Source organism: Poecilia formosa, unplaced genomic scaffold, assembly GCF_000485575.1.
Source record: "Poecilia formosa unplaced genomic scaffold, Poecilia_formosa-5.1.2 Scaffold35, whole genome shotgun sequence".
Classification (NCBI taxonomy): domain Eukaryota; kingdom Metazoa; phylum Chordata; class Actinopteri; order Cyprinodontiformes; family Poeciliidae; genus Poecilia; species Poecilia formosa.
Window position 1 is genome coordinate 2850732 of NW_006799974.1, and position 8862 is coordinate 2859593.

Below are 8862 nucleotides of genomic sequence, written 5' to 3' on the forward strand. Positions count from 1 at the left end.
AACATGGAGTTTATATTCAATTTCCTGTACGCACTTTGACCATTATCAGTCAAACAGGGCCTCCATGATTTCTGATGACACCTCCTTCCATCAGCAAGCAGTGTTCCCTCTGTTTTCTGTTCAATGGGGGGCTGGTAAGGAATGAATGGGTCCATCTATGCAGACAAGGCACTTTGTTTATTATGGTAACAAACTTTGTTGAGTGTGTAAATTAAATTTTGCTGCCATCAGGTAAAAATGCTAACTATATGATTGTGCACCACTCCCATTCTATATAATTCAATACAGTTACATGTTATTTCAATTCAGCAGAGACTGATTCAATCACTCTATAATGACAAAATCATTAGAAAATTACTATTTGTAAAAAAAAATAAAAATAAAAAAATTTGCACTGCCCTTGAAGCAGATTGCATTGAATATTTAATTCATTTCCCCACCCTGTGCATGCACAATGTGGTGCGTGACAGTGAAGCAGAGAACTCCCTCTTTATAGAAAGAGACCTCTAGCAGTACAAGAATTAAGACAGACAGCAGCATTTCCCTTGACTGGCTGGGAGGCAGCAGTGTGGAGGGTGAGAGAACAGGGAAGACAAACAGGGAAATGCCAAATCAGCAAAATCTGGATTGGAAAAGGGAAAAAAGAGGGAGAAAACACAAAGGTTAATCACAACAATGTGATTACGGTATACGTAAATGTAAAAGAAAGAGATTAAAGACAGCAGACTGACTAGAGATGGTCAACACATTGTTGGGGGTTGCCAGTACCTTAAGACTTCAACAGCATGACTAAAGGGATACTTCAATGTCACCTAAGCCAAACCTACTATAGGATTTATCAAAAAGGAGCATTTTAAGCTTAATCTTAAGCTGGAGATACTCCCTACTTCCTGAATTCACTGCGGTATGAGTCTAGCTGAAGCATGACTCTCACTAAACTAACTGCAACTATGCAGTCTCAGTGAAGCTTCTGTTAAAAATGGAGTGGATTTATTATCTCTAAAAGATCATTTTTTTCAAATTCAAAAAATATTTTTTTCCTGACAGATTTTAATGTCAGTTTTACATTTAGAAGACACTTAAAGTAGATATATTATGGCAGTTTTACAAAAAAAAATGTTTCGATCAGTTTATAACGGAGAATTAGAATAGTCCTAGGTAGAGTGATAAATGCATGAATTATTTTTTTTTGTAACTAACACTGAATGTTAGAGTTGCATAGCTGTGGATCAACAGGGAGGTAGGCTTTATCAGGCATTATAGACTCAGTTCAAAAATGTTATTAATTCCAGAGGGAGTTCAAAAGTTAGGCTAACGCATCCAAGTTTCTTCAAAGAGTTGTTATAGAGGCTGTTGGCTGTTTGCAGCAAGGATCTCATGTAGCCATCTGGAATACAGTGATACTGAATAAACCTTTGACTGAAGACACATTTGTTTCACATCAATTTTTTAAGAGGATGATTAGGGTTGTCCATAATTTAATTTTACCAAGAATCTTTCCTTGATACATTATCTCCAAAGGTTGAACCAAGAACTACTAATTTTAAAGACAATTATAAAGAAATCTTTAACATATTTACAAATTAAAAAAAATACTTTATTTATCCTAAAGGGAAGTTAAATAAATTGAATTTCTCTCCATTATTGTCACATTTAGCAAATAGAAATAATTGTTATCATTCTAACTGACTTCAAAAAGAGGAGCTTGTTCTGATTTAACTTCAGACAATGAGGGGGAAAAAAGGTCCCTTTTTAGTGTATGTGGACGTCCAGTTTCAACTGTCTCTGTATCAATCTATCAATATCTGTTCTTAGAAGACATTTGAGGGTTGGTAAATAGAAAATTAGTGAGGACAACATCATGAAGACCAACGATAAAAGCAGAAAGGTCAGAGATAAAATTGTGGACAAGTTTAAAACATGTTTTGGTCATGAAAGAAAAGCTTTGAACTTCTCATCATCTGAAAAATAAAAAATAACTACCACAACACAGCCATCCACCTAAACAGACATACTGGTTAAGGGAAAGAGAGCCAAGCGAACTCTGAAGGAGCCGCAGAGATTCAATGCTGTGGTGGGTGGATCTCTTGATATGACAGTTAAGCCTCTTTCAGAAAACATTTTCATCACAAACCTGCCTCAGTCAGTATAAAGAAAGCCACTCCATTCAGTCTACTCACTGTATCACTGGAAGTCTTAACTTCTATTCTCATTTAAATCTTCTCACAAACACTGTTTAACAATTACCCTGTGAATATTCACAATATTTATGTCCCCCCCATGGTTGAAAGCCTCTAGTCTGAGCCACTTCTAGAGTACGGATTTAATTGGGCCGATGTTTGGTCAAGCAAATTGCTTCATGCGAAAAATTAAATCCTTGACTAGCCTACCGTAACCCAATTAGCTCTGTAATTACCTGTAGGACATATGTCAAATAATATTGGCTGAATCTATTATCTAAGCAAAACATCAATAAGAGTCACACCTTAGTATAATGAAATATCAATATTCAATGACTCTCAGACAAAAAGAAATGTGCTATTTCTGGTGTTTCAGTAAATTGCTTAAAGGAGAAAATCAATGAATGCTCTGCCTCCAAAATCAGAGTTCATTTTCACACAGCTGACAAATATATGCAGCATGCTGATATTTTTGTCCGACTTCTGAATAGCAAAGTGAATAAAAAGTAGTCTAAATGTGGAAAAACAGATTTCTAAAAAGGACGATAATGCTAAAAATAATCATTTCACAATATTTTAACAGAAATGCTGTTAAAATAGTTTTGCATATTTAGCAAAACTATAAATATGAATGGCCCTTAGCCAAAACAAAGAATTTTGCCTAAACATATCATAACACCAGCAATTAAAATGTGGCTCATATTGGCTCGTATTTTTTAATTAAACACTGGTGCCTGATGGTGAAAGAAATTACTCAATGCTGTATATGTATTCAATATCTGTACAACTACGCAATTAGGAATAACAAAACTTGACCATCATTGTTGATTTTTTCCTCTTTGGTATTCACATCTCACTTGCCAGAGATAATATGATTCTAATGCATATTATTAAATGTGCATTTTGTTGTGTCATTCTCAGAGGTTAATATATTGAAACTTCTAACCCCCCCAAAAAACAAAACAAAACAAACAAACAAACAAAAAATCAGGTAGATCACAATAGAGTTTGGAAATGTTTGTGGGATTATAAGGTCAGAAATGTCAAAAGAAGCTACATCTCCAGATTCACCCCGAATCTAAACCAAAATTATATGTTTTTTTTTTATTTTTTTTATTGACGTTACACTCTGTAATGTGTGTTTGGCAGTGCACGTCTTTGATTAGATGCTCTTCTTGTCTGTTGTGCTGGCAGTAACATCACAGCATTAATGACAAAATGAGGTTAACATTGAACCTCGGAGATGTCACATTGCATCCCTCTGGACATTGTCAATTCCTTAACTGTGTGTGTGTGTGTGTGTGTGTGTGTGTGTGTGTGTGTGTGTGCGCGTGCGTGTGAGACAGAAGCAGTGTGGGCAAGCAGAAGTCATTGTGTTCAGTGTAAACATGATGCGACTTCAGCCCCGCCAATGTGTGTGGCAATAGATGTACCACAATGCCATGGGAAATCAACTCTATTAGTGTCAACACAAACAGTCGAGATGGCTTTTGTGATGTGGGAATGGAAGAATGTGTGTGCAAAGATCTGAATCTTGAACATGTAAATTTGCCTATTTTTTTTTTTAATTAAACCTGCTAAACTTTATTTAGAGTTTGATTATAATATTAGTCAATAGATGGTAGTTGTATGACAAAAATAACACAACGATAAAGGATAAAATCAGTAAAAATACCAAGCTCTGTTTAAGTTAAATGGCCATAAGTAAATTTCCGTTTTCAGCAGCTGTACTATGGTTTTCATTTAAGAAATTATTTATCTCACATAAAGAATGTGACATGAAGAAATATGTCACAATGCTGCAGGCAAATATGCATGTCCCTGCAGCAGATCCATATCTGTCAACTGTACTTTCACAGCGCATTTTTATTTTGCCTCAAAGTGGTACGATCTTGAAATTAAAAATGATACTGTGCTGTGAAAAAGTTGTCCACTTTATACATATCTTTGGTTTTTGCTTTTTAAGTCCTGCATAAATGTTTTCGTTCAGATTTTTATTTTATTTTTTCTCGAATCAGACAGAGATTAGATCCAGTTTGCTTTGTTAGGTGAGGATTTATTTGGCCCTGCAAGGATTAAGCAGATACAAAATGGGCAGATTGAAATATGGACCATGTAATTTAAATTCATACGGACTGTGTGTATTCGCAACAGCAGCATAATCTTGGACAAAATCACGTTTTTGATTCTGGGCCTCATCCAGATCACAACAGAAATCACCGAGACTATTGTGGCATTTGAGTCAATGTTCTGAAATGATACTACTCAAAACTAATTTTAACCCGAGCAAATGTTTCCCCCCATGTTTCAAACAGTGGTGATATCTGCCAGCAGTTATTTGCAGCAACCCCTTAGGAAGAACCATCTGCAGCCGTTTTCAATTTCCACACACACACCAGGGGATGTGCGCCTTAAAATCTTTAATTGAGATGGATTGGGTCATCCAATTAACCTCAACACACTTGGGTGTCCTTTGTGCAGTTGAAGCTATTGCTTTGGGGTATTGTTGCAAATCTTTAAGTCACTACAGAAAAAACACCTGTCTTCACTGTATTTATAAAGTTTAATTGGGTTGAGCTTTCTAAATCAAAAGACAGCTTTTTCTGCCACCTGTCTGTTTTCACTCCTTTCCACAATAAGGTGTGACAAGACAGCCTCATTTGCTAAGATGTATGGTGGCAACATAATTGTTTGCTGTTGAAGTAAAACTTGTGATGGTCTTTAATTAAATTTGAACAATAATTTATCTTAGTTGAACTGAAATAAAACACTTTTTTTTTTTTTTTGCCTGGGCAGCTATTTTTAACCACATGATTCTCCTGCATCTGTCAGTAATGAACTCAAAAGTATTTTATTATGTACTTCTTTTAAGAGTAATGAAGCAAAATAACTGCAATATTTACTTTACAAACTTTAAGCACATAAGATGCTTAACAGCATCATAAAGACCAAAAAAAAAAAAAAAAAAAAAAACCCACAACAGACAGATGAAGGATACATTGGTGAAGATGTTTAGAGTTAGGTTGTAAACCTAATTCTATAAATATATCTTAAGCTTGGGAGACATTTCACATAGAACTGTTCAGCCTATCATATGAAAATGGAAAGAATGTGGTACAACTTCAGTCCTAATGCATGGCTAATCACCTAAACTAACAGGCCGAGCACAGAGAGCATCAAAGAGAAGCAGTCAAAAGGCCAGTGGTAACTGGAGGAACTGCAGAGTTTACAGAATAACTCTTAATTGTGCAGACAATAAATCTCACCTTTATCACAGAGTGAGAAAAAGAAAGGCACTGAAGAATGACCGTCATCAGTCCTATTTAAAGAGACAGCAAACATCTAGGAGAAAGTGTACTGTTCAGATGAAACTAGAATGCAACTTTTATATTAACCTTAACACAATATCTGCCAAGTGACACATGACAACCTCACTACACGATGTTGTGAGGATGAATGTATTCAGACAGGAAAACAGGTCACAGTTGACAGGAAATAGCTAAATACTGACCAACATTCCTGAAAGAAAACCTGTTAGTGGCTCCAAACACTTGAAACTGGTTCAAAAGCTGATGTTCTAAGCACCCTGCCAACGCAGCAGTAGAATGGTTTAGCTCATTAGATCAATTGTGTTATAATGACTCAGTCAAATTTTAAACAAATCATGTGGAGAACTTCTGGGAAAACATTGTGCTTAAACTATTTTGTATTTTATCAAAGTAGAATGGGCAAGACTGTAATTGTTTAGATGTGCTAAACTGGTGGAGACATCCCCGAAGGTCTTGCAGTGAAATACGGTTCTACAAAGTACAGCATTAATTCAGGGAGGCAGGAAGTACAAATACAGACGAAAAAAATGTAAAATCATGCATCGTTTCCTTTGCTTCTTGAAGATTATGCACTAGTTTGAATTAACCTAACAAAACTGGTTCAAAAGCTGATGGAAAAAACTGGAAAAAAAATTAAAATTAAAAGAAGCATGAATAAGTTCGCAATGCAGTCCAGGCTGAATATTAAGAAAACTTTTTTTACTCTAAATCTAAACACTTTAAATGAATTCCAACGTCACCACCATTACTAATGTTTAGTATGAGAGATGGGAAGCTATGAAAACAAAACTAAAGTGAAAAGTTGTGACTAAGAAAAAAAAAAAAGAAGCAAAAAGCAGTAGATTCACATTTAAACGTCGGTCACCAAACCAACCCTTTTGCTTGAATTAGAGATAGGGCCTGCCATATTTAATTGTTCAGGGGAAGTAAAGCAAACTCGTCTTTTGGGGGCAATTTAATTTGAAATGCAGCTCTGTGAGGCAGGGAGAGAAGCCAGAAGTCATGCAGAGAAAATAGTCTTAATTGTTTAATCCATATCAGTTAGACACCATATGGGAGAAATTACAGGTGCTGTGTGGTGGGATAAACACTACAACCAAACAAATGTCTGAGGGGCAGTCTACACTAGTTTGTGTCTTTTAAGATCAATTTGTCTTGGCTCTTTCCCCTTCAGAGCAGCTAATGCGGTGTGCATTAATTAAAAGAGAGCCTTTCAGCTTTAAAGGTTCTACTCAACTCTTAAAGTTCTTCTTAGAAGATTGTTTAAATGTTGAGACAATATAAATGAAATGCTTTACCTTTGCTGTCTCCAATTAAAACAACTTGTTGGGAAGGCATTTCATTTAAAAATATAAGAGCATAATGTATTTACAGTGCTTCGCATAGTCTGCTGAGTGAAGTGTGACAGTAGATACAGACTAAGTGTGACATTTTTTTTTTTCAATATTAGATTTTTAAAAATCCACCACTGAGGTTTCTGCCAGGCTAACCATTTAAGCACTAAAAACTACCACTCCATGTATAAGAATGGTTTAAGCCTTGACGATGGATATTTGATCACAGGGATTCGAGAGATTTTAGTCGTCGTGATTTATTTTGAGCAAGTGAATCTGTCTTAGGGAGGGATCGCAATTACCATACTATTAATCACACTATAATTAGAGTCCACGGCTTGACTGTGACACAAAACCTCTATTTCCTAAATGAATTAATAATATCGATGTCATTTTATATTAGGAAAAAAGTATCTCATGAATTTTATATCTATTTTAAGGGGCGACACAGGTCATTTGAACTGAGTGAATGTGTACTAAGACAGCCCTTTGCAAAAGAATTCACTGAATTCTCATTTCTTTATGTTGTGCTTTCAAGAACTCGTTTGTATTATTTAGTATATATATTTTTTAAGTGGTTCTGAGAAATGTTTCTACAGACTTTAAGGACGTCTCTCTTTTCTACTTTATTTTTACTCATTTTAGTATAATTTATTACTATGTATTATTGTATGTATTATTATGTATTTAGTATAATTTATAAAAAGGGGAATTGTTTCATTGTTTGCTGTTACTTAAATTATAAATTATTCATTGAAAGACTGTCTCTACATTACTAAACAACAAAAAAAAAAATTAAATCTGATCTTCAGACACTTTGTGTAAGAGAAAAGTTACACTTCATTCCAATTTATTTAGTTGAATCTATGGAAAAGTGGTTTCGCAAACATAAAGGTAATTCCCAAACAGTTGTTTGTGTAAAATGTTGCATGGATTAGATGGTAGCTAAAAGATAAAGCACTTCTATTTCTAAAGCAAGTCTTTCGAATGCTATTCATGTAAAGTGGAAAGTCTTTTTAGTCTGACTTTCCTTTTTTCTTTTGCTTGTCTGGTTTCTTTGTTTTATATATATATATATATATATTTTTAAAGCAGACATTGCACAACATGCATTTAAGATCAAGCATAAAATCTCACAAGAGAATGAGTGAAAAAGCACTCAAACTCAAAAGGAAAACTTCAGAAAGCCTGAAGAACCTCAAATTGAAACTACTTTCAAGACTACAAGAAAGCCTGGGTCATTGGCAGCAAAATACAAAGGAATTATTTGTGGTATGAAACTTTTCTGGTGCCAATCTCCAGCACGAGGCTAGAGGCTGGGTACACCTGGACAGATCGCCATACAGGACAAACAACCATGGTCACACACTCTCATACCTCAGCGATTAAACTTACAGTCATATTTTTGATCTTTGGGAGGAAGTCAGAGTACCCAGAGAGAACCCCAGCATGTGTGACAGGTCCAGCCTCAAGCTCTACGTTGTGTCTTTGATGTGGTGCGTTCAGGAAAACAGATCTGGATTACCGCCTTTTATTCCATCTGTTAAAGATAGCAAAAGAGACGGCAGTGAGTACTCCAAACAATCCGGTCTAAAACTCTTCCAGCCTGCTAGCCCAGCACAGCATTTCTCCATCTTTGGACATATGTAGAAGTACATTATTTACAGTACATTAAACAAAAACATTTGGTCTTGTTATAACAAAACGGTAAAGACAAACCAAAACAACATTTTAAATATATTTATTATATTTTGTATAACTCATACCTGTTAAGAGATATCAAAAGACAGAAGTGAGTACTCCAAATAATCTGGTCTAAAACACCTCCCTTTAGAAGAGAACAACACACAAAATAAAGAAAAATTAGTAAAAAAAAAATAAAAAAAAACCCAGCCATAACTGCATGAATTGAAGCTGAGGTAGATCATATTTACATAACTATAGCAACCCAGCAACCGTGGATGGGCTAAGCGTTATAAGGTAATTTTGCTCTTTAAATGTTTGATGTCCGGACATAGA

General features: G+C 35.1%; 1 long non-coding RNA gene across 1 annotated transcript; it reads right to left on the minus strand.

Moving 5' to 3' along the window:
* Window positions 1–409: 409 nt before the first annotated feature.
* LOC103136919 (uncharacterized) lies at window positions 410–8423 on the minus strand. The gene is made up of 2 exons (XR_001661866.1): window positions 8239–8423; window positions 410–622 (listed from the first exon to the last, which is right to left on the minus strand). It is a non-coding gene; the product is annotated as an uncharacterized LOC103136919 (long non-coding RNA).
* Between the last annotated feature and the right edge of the window lie 439 nt (window positions 8424–8862).